This window comes from Piliocolobus tephrosceles, chromosome 5 (assembly GCF_002776525.5).
Source record: "Piliocolobus tephrosceles isolate RC106 chromosome 5, ASM277652v3, whole genome shotgun sequence".
Taxonomy (NCBI): Eukaryota; Metazoa; Chordata; class Mammalia; order Primates; family Cercopithecidae; genus Piliocolobus; species Piliocolobus tephrosceles.
In genome coordinates, this window is record NC_045438.1 from 163,326,140 (window position 1) to 163,341,200 (window position 15,061).

Here is a 15,061-nt window from a genome sequence, read left to right on the forward strand (position 1 = left end):
GATATTAATTTGTCAGTGCATTCAGAGTCAAATGGAGAGCCCATCCTCAGCTCTCAATTTGGGTGGTGGTAGGGGGCTCATGTTATCTCTGCAGCTTCTCACTCCAGTAATATAGCTGCTCTTGGGACCAGGGATGGAGGAGAATGTTGTCCTGACGAATACCAGGTCTGTCTCACAGTGGTCATGCCCATGAGAACTTTACTACCTCACTCTGCTCATCCTTCCACTGCCATCCCCCTTCCCAATCTTCCTCTGCAGTGACTCCTCCCAAATATTTCTTACACTGTAATTAAAGCCCTCTTTGCTCTCAAGGTTTATCCCAACTTCCTCCCTGAAAGTCTACTCTATCTTCTGGCTCTCCCTGAGTGCATTGACTCCCTTGCAGCCCTCTGGAGCAAGTCCTGCTAATTCTTCCACATTTATTTCCAAGTCCCACAAGCTCAGAGGAACGATTGGCTTTCTTTCCCTTCCCATTGCCCCATTCAAACCATTATTTACCTTCCTTTATGCAATTGCTCTCCTCACTTTAGGTACATACTATTTGGCTACACCTACCCTCCTGTGAGCTGCTATATGCCTCCATGGATCATTGTACACATGGGGCTCTGAAGCAAGAAGTGATGAAGTGAAGTAGGGATCTGTGATGGACAGCTTAGAATGCATTAATGGAAACACAAGGGCTGGGCACGTTGGCTCACACCTGTAAACCCAGCTCTTTGGGAGGTTGAGGCAGTAGGATCACTTCAGCCCAGGAGTTCAAGACCAGCCTGGGCAACATAGTTCAAGACCAGCCTGGGCAACCCTGTTTCTACAAAAAATAAGAAAATGACCTGGGCATGGTGCCAAGTGCCTGTAGTCCCAGCTACATGGAAGGCTGAGGTGGGAGGATCACTTGAGCCCAGGAATTCAAGGCTTCAGTGAAATCCAGCCTGGGCTGGATCACATCACTGCAATCCAGCCTGGGCAACAGAGAGGGAGCCTCCAAATACACACACACACACACACACACACACACACACCCCACAAAGTGTCAAAGCCTGTCTTTAAATGTAATGTTGCCATTCTGCTGAAGCCAAGATAGCATGAAAAGAAGATTTATCACATGGAAAAGTTCCTACAGAATCATCGAAATTTGTCACTAAAATTTTAATCTATCATCTATATTCAATACAAATCTTAGAATATGGATGCTCATAACTTTAACAGAATATGAACTATGTTAGTAGACATTGAGGCTAAGAGAAGTTAAGCTTATCCAAGACTGTTCTATGACCCAGAATTTACTGAACACATACACTGTAGAAAACTATTGAAGGAGATTGATGCTGTCTGATTTTTAAGTCATCTTCCAACTTTAATGGTGACCTCAATGTGGAGGAAGCACACCTGGGAACCCTTCCTCATAACCCCCACCCAGGGCACAGAGCTACTCAGCAGGACTCCTGTCCACCCAGAACTCTTTTTCTTTGTGATATTGTATGCTATTTTAACAAGGTAACAAGCATGTATGTATTAGTACTAATAGTGTATTGGTGTTCATAGTCCAAATACAACTTGAATTGCTTTTTGATATTTTTTGTCGAATTGTTGGTTTTTTGAATATGTCACTCCCACCAAGACAGGGTCATATGAACACCCAGATTTATATTAGTTACATTTTAAGGCTTATTGTATGAGATTTTAGATCTAAGATATGGTGTTCAGCTGTATCTTCAATTAAAATAATAACTGTGGGCCGATAAAAGAATGCATTATCACTGTCATATTATTGGATTTATACAGCTCTGAAGTCAAGTGGGTCCTATACAAACCAGAAAGACAGAGGAATATGAGAAGAGCTCATCAGGATGGAAATCACAGTTTTAAGGCAGATACATGTTTTTGGAAGATCAACCTTATACAACATGGAGTTCCTGAAACTGAGGAGGTCTAAAAGTAGGGTGACCAACCATCCCGGTTTGCCAAAGACTGATAGATATTTCCTGGGGTGCAGGACCTTCAGTGCTAAGACTGGGGAAATTTCAGAAAATTCCCTGATCATGGAAATCTAAAGTATACTCAGAAATATGTTGATCATCTTATCTAAAAGATGGTGACAGATTGTGGTAGCTAGTCTCTAAAGACAGTTCCCCAATAAATTATACCTTCCTGAATTTGTGACTTTGTGTAATCCCATCCCCTTGAATCTGGGTTGACCTGTGGCTTTTTTTTTTTTTTTGACACAGGGTCTCACTTTGTCACCCAGACTGGAGTGCAGTGGCATCATCATGGCTCACTGAAATCTCAACTTCCCTGGGCTCAGGAGATTCTCCCACTGCAGGCTCCCAAGTAGCTGACACCACAGAGATGTGCCACTATGCCCGGCTAATTTTTGTATTTTTTTGTAGAGATGGGGTTTCACCATGTTGCCCGGGCTGGTCTCAAATTCCTGGGCTCAAGTGATCCACCCATCTTGACCTCCCAAAGTGCTGGCATTACAGGTGTGTGCTACCATGCCCCACGTGTGGCTTATTTTTGACCAACAGAATATGACGGAAGCCATCTTGGTGTGAAATCCAAGACTAGGTCATTAGAAACCTTACAGCTTCCACCTGGGTGTCTTGGCATATTTACTCTGAGGGAAGCCAGCTGCCATCTAAGGTCAACTACTTTAAAATCACCAAGCTCAGACTAACCATATGGGGAGCCGGTGTGGACAGAACGCGATGCCTGTGCAGCCGCCAGCTGTCCCAGCTGTCCCAGCTGAAGCACCAGATGTGTTAGTAAAGAAGCCATATGGGACGTCCAGCCTTCAGAAGACGGCAGCCCTGCGAGAGACTCCAAGTGCAAATCACCCAGCTGAATACAGTCAGTCCACACAATTATGATTTTAAAAAAAGTAGTGGAATATCTGAATCCCAGCACTTCGGGAGGCCGAGGCGGGCAGATCACGAGGTTAGGAGATCGAGACCATCCTGGCTAACACGGTGAAACCCTGTCTCTACTAAAAATACAAAAAAAATTTAACCAGGTGAGGTGGCGGGCGCCTGTAGTCCCAGCTACTTGGGAGGCTGAGGCAGGAGAATGGTGTGAACCTGGGAGGCGGAGCTTGCAGTGAGCAGAGATGGCGCCACCGCACTCCAGCCTGGGCGACAGAGTGAGACTCTGTCTCAAAAAAAAAAAAAAAAAAAGTGGAATATTATTTTAAGCACTAATTTTTTCCTTAAAACAGCTGTGGTAAGCTCATGCTGAAGGTCTATTTCCCCACCTACGCACTGGAGACTTCTTCCTTACTTCTGTGCCTCGGGGAATGTGCCTGGGCTCTGGGCAGAGTGCCCCGCGCTCATGCAGGTAGACGTTCCCGCTTCCCACTGCGAAGCCCACTAAGCAGCACGATGTCCTGCTCTTTTAGTTATGCAGGCACCACAAGCTCAAAGGGGCAGCAGAAAAATACTGACAATAGAGGTAAGGCTGTTCTGGATAATTCAGTTCATAAAGCTCGCTTTGGAGGATTTCATTTCTCCATGTTAAATACACTCTGTTTTTCTTTTGAGATACCTCTTTTCAGCAGGAAAATCCTGCCATCATCATTTCCCATTTGAGTTCCATGAGCTTCTACCTAGAGCCAAAATGGAAATGGAATTTTACAATGAAAGAAGCAGACGGGGAAAGAATCTGCCATCTTCTAACAAGCCAGTAACAGGCACCGAAAATCTGAGAGCTGCCAATGACAAGCATGCTCATGCTCAGCACAGCTGCTCTTTTACAAATCGTGGTAACATAAACAACATAAAATCACCATCAACCATTTCCAGAACATTTTCATCTTCCCAAGCTGAAAGTCTGTACCCTTTAAACAATAACTGCCCTTTCCTCTCTCCCCGAGTCCCTGGCCACCCTAGTCTACTTTCTATCTCTGTGAGTTGGATTATCTTTGGTACTCTATAAAGTGGAATCACACAGTATTTGTCCTTTTGTGCCTGGCTTACTTCACTTAGCATAGTGTCCTCAAGGTCCATCCATGTTGCAGCATGTGGCGAGACTTCCTTCCTTTTTAAGGCTGAATCATATTTCATTATATGGATGGACCACATTTTGGTTATCCTCTCATCTGTTGTTGGATATCGGGTTGCTTCCAGCTGTTGGCTACTGTGAATAATGCTGCTATGAGCATGAAATGTGCAAATGTCTCTTCAAGACCCTGCTTTCATTTCAAGCCACTGAATGTTGAGGTGGTTTGTTACATAGCAATAGACAACCAGATGTTCAGTCACGATTAGAGCGTGCCACCGACATGGTACAAGGATGATGATGACTGAAGAAGTGTGTTGTCCATGTGAGTGCGTGGGGTCCAGCTGGAGAGATTATTAAGCAGGCTGTAGAATAGTAGCAGTTTAGAAATTGCACTCCTAACTGTGTGTCAACAAAAGAAAAGATTATTCTGGATTTGCATTCAGATTGGGCAGACTGCTAGTGTTTCCTCCACCAGGATGGTCTGAGAGCCAAGCTTGGAAAATCAGAAGTGATTGGGTCATCCGGTGCAGGACAGTTTAGCACCATGAATGGCTAATCAAACTTGGATTCCATCACAAGCTAGAGGGGATACTTTTTCTTCTGTTGAAATTAATCAGGGCTGAGGAAGAAAAAGAAGAAACCATGGCTACCTTTTTGAAACAAGTCCAACAAACAAGTCAGAGAGAGGTTCCAGGCTGCACGTGGGGATCTGGAAGTAAAGCAGGTGAGCCCCGCCCTCCTGAAGCTGGACCCTGCACTGGTAACGAGGATAAGAGGTCTCCCAGCTGTTTAAAAGAAAACAGTGTATCAGCCGGGCATGGTGGCTCACGCCTGTAATCCCAGCACTTTGGGAGGCTGAGGCTGGCGGATCACTTGAGGTCAGGAGTTTGAGACCAGCCTGGCCAACACAGTGAAACTGTATCTCTACTAAAAATACAAAAATTAGCCAGGAATGGTGGTGTGCACCTGTAATCCCAGCTACTTGGGAGGCCGAGGCAGGAGAATCACTTAAACCCGGGAGGCAGAGGTTGCAGTGAGCCGAGATCACGCCACCACACTCCACCTGGGAGACAAAAGTGAAACTCCGTCTAAAAAGAAAAACCCACAATAAACAGTGTATCAATACAAAAAATTTGAGGTATGCTAAGGCCAATGGTGAGGATAGTTCCACACAGTTCCCAAGAGGAAGGTGTGCACCACACCACGGGGCCGCACAGGGAAGCGGGAGGCAGAGCGAGAGGGGGGCTGTGGACAAGTGCTTTTTTTTTTGTAGTTTCCATGGGAAGAAACAGGAAGGCAAAGTAAAGAGGCTCAGGATTGACTGGTTTGCAAGTTTCAGCAGGCTCTGAGGTATAAGGGCTGTCCCTAGCTGTCTGGTACCCGACTTTGGGTGATTAGGGAAAGTGGATAGTGGCCCAGCATGTGAGAGACCAATAAAGGAGGTGGTTGGGGTGCGGGCTCTGGATTGGTTGGTTTGTATTTGAAAAGTGCACCCCTGGAAGGAGGAGGACTTCCGAGGAATGAGGGGTGGCACAGAGGAGGCGACAAGGGAGGCCGGAGGCTGAAGCAAAGCATATTGTTGGGTTTTCCAGATCAAGGAATGTTTGGTACATGCATGTAGGACAGATGTTAAAACATCGACTTTATGGATGCCAGAAACATGGTCAATACATTTGGCCCTGTGACACTTTAACATCAAACTAAGGCACCTTTGCAGCGATGATGGATGAGACTTAGAAGGAAGGCCATCATTTGCCCTAAATAGTGTAGAAAATATTTTTTTATGAGAGTTGAAAGGAGGAACAAAAATCAAAGTATAAGGAGTCCTTGTAGGCCAGCCTGTATCTAAGCTTCCCATTCATATGGCATTAGCAGGGGAAATAGATTCGAAATTTCCAGGGTCTCTACCAATATCTTGGTGGATTGCAAAGTATGTTAAAAGTATGAAAGAGATATATACCTCTCAAAAAAGTTGGACAAGAATATCTGGGTGTATTTCTCAGGTCATGGTGGTAAGTGCTGCGTTATGTTGTTGGAGGGTATGATCTGAGAAGTCAGTAAAGTACATGTGAAGATTGGTGATATTTGTGTGTAACCAAGGGGATGGGGTGGTTGTGGTGGTAACAGTTGGGGACAGGGCAGGAGGTCCTGGTGGAAAGCTGGAGCGTGGAGTAGAAGTCACTAGGGAGTGTATGACCCTGTCCCCAGGGTCCAAAGGATTCACTGACCTGTGGCAGCTGCCTTTTGGGGAAAACAATACTCGTCGTTAATTTTAGAAGGGCATCGAGAGTAGTAGCTTCTACCAGATTTTCCTTTAGGCGTGGAGGGGAGGGTGCATGTTTTGGCAGAGAGCAAAGAACCTACCAGGATCATAGGCCAAGCAGATAGTAAATTCAGGAAACACAATAAAGTTCCTAATTCAAAAGAAGAAAAGCAGTAAATGTCCCATGTTCATTTTGTCAGCACCTTGGGAGAGGCATTCCGTGGGTGTCACTGGGGTGGAGGCTTTAGTGTCCAGGTGACGTATCTCTAATAGCGATGTCTTGGGCTAGGGTGATGTTGTGTAAGGTGATGTCATCTCCAGCTGCGAGCTTCTGAGCAATGTCATCTGGGATGTGGGTCTGAGGTGCCCTGCGCAACTGCAGAAAGGTACATGTGATTAAGATCTTGTCTGCAAAGATAGTGTGCAATGGCAAAGCTGTTGAGGTCCCTCTCGGTGGCCTAGGAAAGGTAAATTGTGACCCGTTAGAGGTGAAGGCAAACTGTGCTGAAGGGTTTTTGAAGGGGGCAATGAACAGAACACAGTAGCTAAATCTGTAAAAATACCAGTTATTGACTGGGTGGTGTCGATTATTTTAATAATACTGAATATTGCATATGGGGCTTTTTTTTTTTTTTTTTTTTTTTGCCAGGAACTTCCAGTTTTTATTTTTTAAACATCATTTAACAAGAAAAACAGTCAACCAAATTTTAAAAAATTAGGTTGGATTAATTTACAATAAAATAATCAACTTAAAATATCAGCCCCTCCATTTAGGGCCAAGGAGGCCAATAGTTCCTGTTTAAACAGCAGAATTGCACAATTGTTTTTACCTATATTTGATGACACACAAAAATAAAAGTCTTACAATTTCCACTGACACCCTCCCCTCCCTCCAGAGTAGAGTTCATACAATTGCATCTTAGATCAGTACTCAGGCTTTTAAAAATCATCTTACATTTTGAAAGATAATACAACTACTCTGGTAACAAGAAAACTTTTAAAACAATTCTTATAGAAAACAAATACCTTAGATAATTCTGTGGCACATTAGACTGCTCAAAGAAACAGTGAAGATGAACAATAATGTACAAGAATTATAGTCCCTTGTTTATAGAAACCATCCAAATAAAATATTTTCCTTAATTTTCCTTACTTCTTATAGTTTATTAGCAGAGATGAATTACAAGAAGCAGAATGCACCATTTTTTGGTTCTTGGTTGTAGCTGCCAGCTTAGGAATTCATGACTATAAATATCAAGCAAATATGATTATACTCACAAGTCCTGGAATGGGAAAAAACCCCAGATATCTCTAAAGTGTTTCTCTATCCTTTCTTTCAAGTCATGACAAAAAAATTCACAGCAGTTTAAAGAATGGTGAAAGACTGAACATGGGCCCACTAAAATAGAGATTAATTTTACATATTACACTCCTATAGTAAAAATTGTAATAAGTATGATATTGTATTAAGTAACATTCTATAGTAAGCTGTTGGAGCAAATACAGCATTTAACAGGTTCATTTACAGACCAGGCATAGTAGCCTTTAGACAGAACATCTTATTTTCACACTTTTGAACATGTAACCTTTAAAAAACCAAAAGGAATATGTAATTTATGACAACTGGCCAGGCACTTAATTTGGGGAAAGAGAAGGATTCTGAGGTAAACTAGAATTATTTTTAGCAATCACAAACATAGCCTATAAACCACATTTTACACCACACTGAAGTTATTCAGCTTTTAACTACAAGTTTGTCACTCCTTTGTGCCAAAATTCACACCTAGGCGTAACTTTATTTTTTGAGCCAAGTCTCACTCTGTCACCCAGACTGGAGGGCAGTGGCATGATCTCCGCTCACTGCAACCTCCACCTCCTGTGTTCAAGCAATTCTCCTGCCTCAGCCTCTTAAGTAGCTGGGATTACAGGCACGGGCCACCATGCCCAGCTAATTGTAGCTTCTTAACAAGCTCTTCAAAGAACATACTCAAGTCTGAATCTTGGCCCTGCATTTGGGACTCTTTATGCATGGAGCCACAGCATTAAGTTGCAGTAATCCACCATCAGGTGCCATTGATTTTTTTCTGCTTCCCAAAATTTTGACAAAATTGGATTGTCAAATGGAGAAGCAGTAAAGATAATCCTTCTATTAATTAGGTTTTACATAATCAGGTTTTTATTGATACACAATAGGTGTACATATTTTGGGGGTAATGTGATACTTTGATACATTCATATAATGTATAATAATCAAATCAGGGTAATTGGGATATCATCACCTTAAACATTTATCTTTTCTTTATGCTGAAAACATTCAAATTATTCTCAAAGTTGAAGCTGTTTTGAAATATACAATAGATTATTGTTTTCTATAATCACTCAACTCATTGATGGAGCACTAAATCTTATTTTTTCTTTCTTCCTCTTCTTCCTCTTTTTTTCTTTTAGAGATGAGGTCTCACTATGTTGCCCAGGCTGGTCTCGAACTCCTGAGCTCAAGCAGTCTTCCCACTTTGGCTTCCCAAAATGCTGAGATTGCAGGTATGAGTCACGATACCCAGCCTTCTTTCCTTAAAAGACATTTCTTTATCTATGTATCTATGTATGTGTGTATGTATGTATCTATGTATGTATGTATCTATCTATCATCTATCTATCTATCTATCTATCTATCTATCTATCTATCTATCTATCTGTCATCTATCTATCTATTGTTAGAGACAGGGCCTCATCTGTCACCCAGGCTGGAGTGCACTGGCATGATCATAGCTCGCCTCAACCTCTTGAGCTCAAACGACCCTCCCACCTCAGCCTCCCAAGTAGCAGGGACTACAGGCATGCACCACCATGCTCAGCTAATTTTTTTTTTATTTTTTGTAGAGATGGGGTCTCACTATGTTGCCCAGGCTGTTTAAAGCTACATTCCTTCTGAAATTGATTTTCGTGGGTAGTTTAGGATATGTTTCAAGATTTTCTTTTTGCATATGGCTAATTGATCTATCAACATTAATTTCTTAAATATATTTTTAATCACTAATCTACAGTATTTCCTTTGTTACAGATATGTGTCCACACGTGTGTGGGTCTGTTTTTAGGCTCTGTTCTTTTCCATTAGTCTATTTTCTATTCTTATTTCAACATTACTCCCTTAATTCCTGTGGCTTTATATTAAGTCCTTTTATCTGTAAGTTAATTTCTTTTATTTAGTTCTTTCTTCTTAAGAATGTCTTGGCTTTTCTTGGTCCTTTTCACCTCATATAAATTTTAGATCAGATTTTCAATTTCCATATCTAAAGCCCTGTGGGGAGTTTGACTTATTTAGTTTTAATTTTTAACTGGATGTCAGAATGCTCCCTTTCTGTTTCCAATTTTTATTATTATAATTATGATGTTTCATAGATGATAGCAGGATTACAAAATATCAGAAAGCAGGGACAGTATTTTATATATTTTTTTTAACGTTAAACACATCCTAGCCAGGCGTGGTTGCTCACGCCTGTAATCCCAGCACTTTGGGAGCCCAAGGGGGGTTGATCACCTGAAGTCAGGAGTTTGAGACCAGCCTGACCAACATGGAGAAACCCCATCTCTACTAAAAATACAAAATTAGCCAGGCATGGTGGCAGGCACCTGTAATCCCAGCTACTCCAGAGTCTGAGGGAGGAAAATCACTTGAACCCAGGAGGCAGAGGTTGTGGTGAGCCAAGATCCTGCCACTGCACTCCAGCCTGGGCTACAAGAGCGAAACTCCGTCAAAAAAAAAAAAAAAAAAAAGACCTATCCTGCCAGAAGAAACCCCTTTTAAAGTTTATAACTGGTCGTCACAATAGATTTGTTAGCAGAGCCATGCAATCAAGATTGGTGGATCAATCTGGAATTTTATGAGAAGCTCCAAATCCTGGGAGGATTAGGAGGAATGGATGGAGCTCTTAATTGTTTCTGCAGAAACAAACTATGGGAGGGTTCACAAAACTCCCAGGAATCTATAGACATATCCCAATGAGTCCAGATTTCTCAAAAACGTTTTTAAATGTTGTATTTTAGAGGATAACCTTAAAAAATGAGATAAACATATTCTGGATCTTTTCAATGACCTTTAAAAAATTAAACAAGTCATATAATATCTATGCCCAAATCATGGTAAAGAAAACCAGAGAATGATATGTAAATTTCTTAATGTTTTTCATATTGTATGTCACAGATTCACCTGAAACCTGTAAGCCTCGCTTCACCTGGTGGATGGGATAGACTTACTGGATGAGGGCTTTAAAGATGTCCAGTGTTTTATGTATCAGTAAGCTCTACAATCACCTACCAGATTTTAGTAATAATTGATACTTTTTTGTTTTCTTTGAGATAGTTTTGCTCTTGTTGCCCAGGCTGGAGTGCAATGGTGTGATCTCTGTTCACTGCAACCTCTGCCTCCCGAGTTCAAGCGATTCTCCTGCCTCAGCTTCCCAAGTAGCTGAGCTGGAATTACAGGCATGCGCCACCATGCCCAACTAATTTTGTATTTTTAGTGCAGACGGGGTTTCTGCATGTTGGTCAGGCTGGTCTCAACTCCCGACCTCAGGTGATCCACCTGCCTCGGCCTCCCAAAGTGCTGGGATTACAGACATAAGCCACCGCACCTGGCTCAATAATTGATACTATTACTTTAAATACAAAGATAGGTTATCACAATAAAAATAAATATGCCCTTACAAAAACCTATTTCAGTCTTACAAATTTACCAGCATGACAAGTATTTTAATTTCATCTCATAATATACATGTTATCTTGTTATTGAATCCAGCAAGCATTCTACCAAAGCGGGTAAAAGCTGCTCAGACACTTCCCTGTACCTGTAAGTCAATCAATGTCCAAGGGTGATGTGTCCATCAGGTGGCTTCCAGGTAAATCTGACAGCTGATTCATTTTCCAACAGGAGGTCAGAAGGATCCTTCTCCCAGTGAAACGGCCCAGGAGCTCAGTATCACAGGGTGCTCACATTCACTGTTTAGGATTATAATACTACCTACATTGAGAACAGTTAGGGTGGGAGTTGGGGCTGGGTGAGTGGGTGTACTTACTAATTATGTAGATACTAGGGGCCAAAGATGGCGAGAGACTTTGGCTGAAGACACAGAGTATTATAAACCGTTTCAGAACATAGAAGGAGAGTTGGGTGGAGCTCAAAAATGTAAATCCATGTCCCATTTTAAATAAAGTGATATCAAAAAAATAAGATAACTAGGATATATTTAAGCAGGAGATGAAAGATCTCTACAAGCACAACAAAACACATCTGAAAAAAATCATCAATGACACGAGCAAATGGAAAAACATTGCATGCTCATGGATTTGAAGAGTCAGCATTGTTAAAATGGCCATACTGCCCCAAGCAATGCAATCTACAGATTCAACACTATTCCTACAAAACTATCAATGTCATTTTTCACAGAATTAGAAAAAATTCTTCTAAAATTCATATTGAACCAAAAAAGAGCCCTAATAACCAAAGCAATCCTAAGCAAAAAAAAAAACAAAGCCAGAGGCATCATACTATCTGGCTTCAAAGTATATGATAAGGCTACAGTGACCAAAACAACATGGTACTGGTACAAAAAAACAGGCACATAGACCAATGGAACAGAATAAAGAACCTAAAAATAAAGCCACACACCTACAACCATCTGATCTTAGACAAAGTTGACGAAAATAAGCAATGGGGAAAGGACTTCCTATTCAATAAATGGTGCTGGCATAACTGGCTAGCCGGAAGAATGAAACTGGACCCCTGCCTATCACCATTTACAAAAATTAACTCAACGTAGATTAAAAACTTAAGTGTAAGTCCTCAAACTATAAAAATCCTAGAAGAAAGCCTAGGAAATACCCTTCTCAACCTCTGCCTTGGCAAATTATTTATGGCTAAGTCCTCAATAACAACAATTGCAACAAAAACAAAAATTGACAAATGAAACCTAATTAAACTAAAGAGTTTCTGCAAAAGAAACTATGAACAGAGTAAATGGACAAACAATAGAATGAGAGACAATATTCACAAACTATGTATCCAACAAAGGTCTAATATCCAGAATCTGTAAGGAACTTAAATCAACTAGCAAATACCAAATAACCTCCTTTAAAAGTGGGCAAAGTACATGAACAGACACTTCCTAAAATTAGACATACAAGCAGCCAACAAAGATATGAAAAAAATGCTCATCATTATTAATTATCAGAGAAATGCAAATCAAAATGCGATGAGACACCATCACACACCAGTCAGAATGGCTATTGTTAAAAAGTCAAAAAATAACAGATGTTGGTAGGGCTGCAGAGAAAAAGGAATGCTTATGCATTGTTGGTGCGAATGTAAATTAGTTCAGCCACTGTGGAAAGCAATTTGCAGATTCCTCAAAGAACTAAAAACAAAACTACACAGCAATCCCATTACTTGGTATATACCCAAAGGAAAACAAGCCGTTCTACCAAAAAGACACATACACCTGCATGTTCATCACAGCACTATTCACAATAGCAAAGACATGGAATCAACCTAGGTGCCCATCAGTGGTGAACTGGATAAAGAAAATGCAGTATATACATGCCGTGGAATACTACACAGCCATAAAAAAGAACGAAATCATGTCCTTGGCAACACCATGCATGCAGCTGCTGGCCATTATCCTAAGTGAATTAGTGCAGGAACAGAATACCAAATACCACATATTCTCACTTATAAGTCGAAGCCAATCGTTAGGTACCCATGGACATAAAGATGGGAACAATGAACACTGGGGACTCCTAGATGGGGAAGACAGGGAAGGGGCAAGGGTTGAAAAACTACCTAATGGGTACTGTGCCAGCATGCTACCTGGGTGATGGATTCAGACATGCCCCAAACCTCAGCCTCACGCAATTTGTAACAACTCTGCACAGGTACCCCCCAAATCTAAAGTAAAAGTTGAAAGTAAATGAAGTGATACTAATATTGTTCAGGCGCAGGCTGGGGTTTGCCTTTTGGGCTCAGTATCCTTTGGGTTTGAGGAATGATGTGGGCATCATCGGTTGATCCTGATCGGAGCAGCGATGCTCCGGAAGCAAGGTCTTCCCCCGGGAATCTAGGCCATTGAAGGTTCTAGGCAGTGAGCAGGAAGATGTTAAGTTATATTTTCCATGCTTTCCAGAAATCTGCTGCTGAGTCTCCGCTGCCTGCAACATCCCCTCTCTGATGCTGAGAGTAACCGTACAGAGGAGAGCCCCATTCGGGGTGCATACTTTGGGGATTTTAATGGGACCGTTCTTTTGTTTGTTTTTGATTTTTATTTTTTGAGACAGGATCTTTCTGTGTCCTCCAGGCTGGAGTATAGTGACCATATAGCTCACTGCAACCTCAAACTCCTGGGCTAAAGGGATCCTTCTGCCCCAGCCTCCCAAGTAGTTGGGACTGCAGGTACACATCACCATGCCTAGCTCGTTTTTAACGTTTTTGTAGAAATGGGGTCTCCCTTTGTTGCCAAGGCTGGTCTCGAACTCCTGAGCTTAGGCAATCCTCCCGACTTGGCCTCCCAAAGTGCTGTGATTACAGGCATGAGCCACTGCACCGGCCTAAAGGGACTGTTGTAAAGGAACTGCTTTGTGAGCAGTGATGAATCTGCTGCCAAAAAAGTAAATCAGAGCTGGAAGTAGGTCAGGGTCTTCATGCCCTTCAGGGGCCAGATGGACACCGGCTGAGGCAGCTATGAGTCTTCTGTGGTGGAAACTGGGTTGTAGAGCTGAGGTTTCATCGCACAGCACTGGGTTTATGAGATCTATCCAGTAGGGAAGATATCAGCTGTCAACTGCCAGTTATTTTTTGAGAGTTTTGGGTTTTCTTTTCTTTTTAGTCAGGGAAAATGAGAGTCAGAGAGAAGGAAAAGGAAGCAACCAATTAGTGGCCTCAAGACTATTAATAATCACAAATCTCATTCAGCACGATTCTGACTCACAGCTTGCTTAAAGTTAAATTGCCGTTTTCAATGTTCAAATTGCAAATTTGGTGGCATAGGTTGTTCCTTCATACTGTAATTGGAAAACTTTGGGGCAGGACTGTAGGACTTACTTTTGACCCTCATTCCACCCCTTACCCTGCTCTTCATTGTTCTAAAAAATGGGGAAACAGATTGATTGAACACATACTATTTAAGTTTCATGAAAGCAGGAATATGTTTGTCCTGGTCACTATTGTATTCCCAGCACTTAGAACGGTGCCTGGAATATAGTTGGTTCTCAATAAATATTAATTGAGTAAATGCTATCTTACACATTACCTTGCTTTGAAATTCTAAGACAAAACAATACTAATAGCTTTTAAGTAATGGTGGCTTCTGGTAAGCTTCATACCAATTTCCCTTGTAATGTTACATATTTATTTCTAAAGCAACAACTCATTTATTTAGATTAATGAAAACAAATACTGTATTATGGGCCCACCTTTTCAGTGCTCTGGTGATATCAGGCAATCTTAAATTTTAACCATAAATAGTTTTGATAAAAGAAACATATGTAAACATCCCATAAACCAGGTGTGGCTGTTCATCCAGACTTTGGAGGCTTAACCCAAATATTTGAGGCAGGTTTAAAAAAATACAATCTAAAGAGACAAGACTTCTCAATACTGGAGCAGTGATGTGCTTCAGAGACCTAGATAACAGGGGGGTTTTGAAGGGCACCCTCCTAGGAAGGACCTCCTAACTTCTCAGTTTCTGCCTCTGTTGACTCGGAAAGGAGCTCCCAGTGGTGTGACTTGAGCGTGTCCCGTGCCCACAGGTCTCCTGA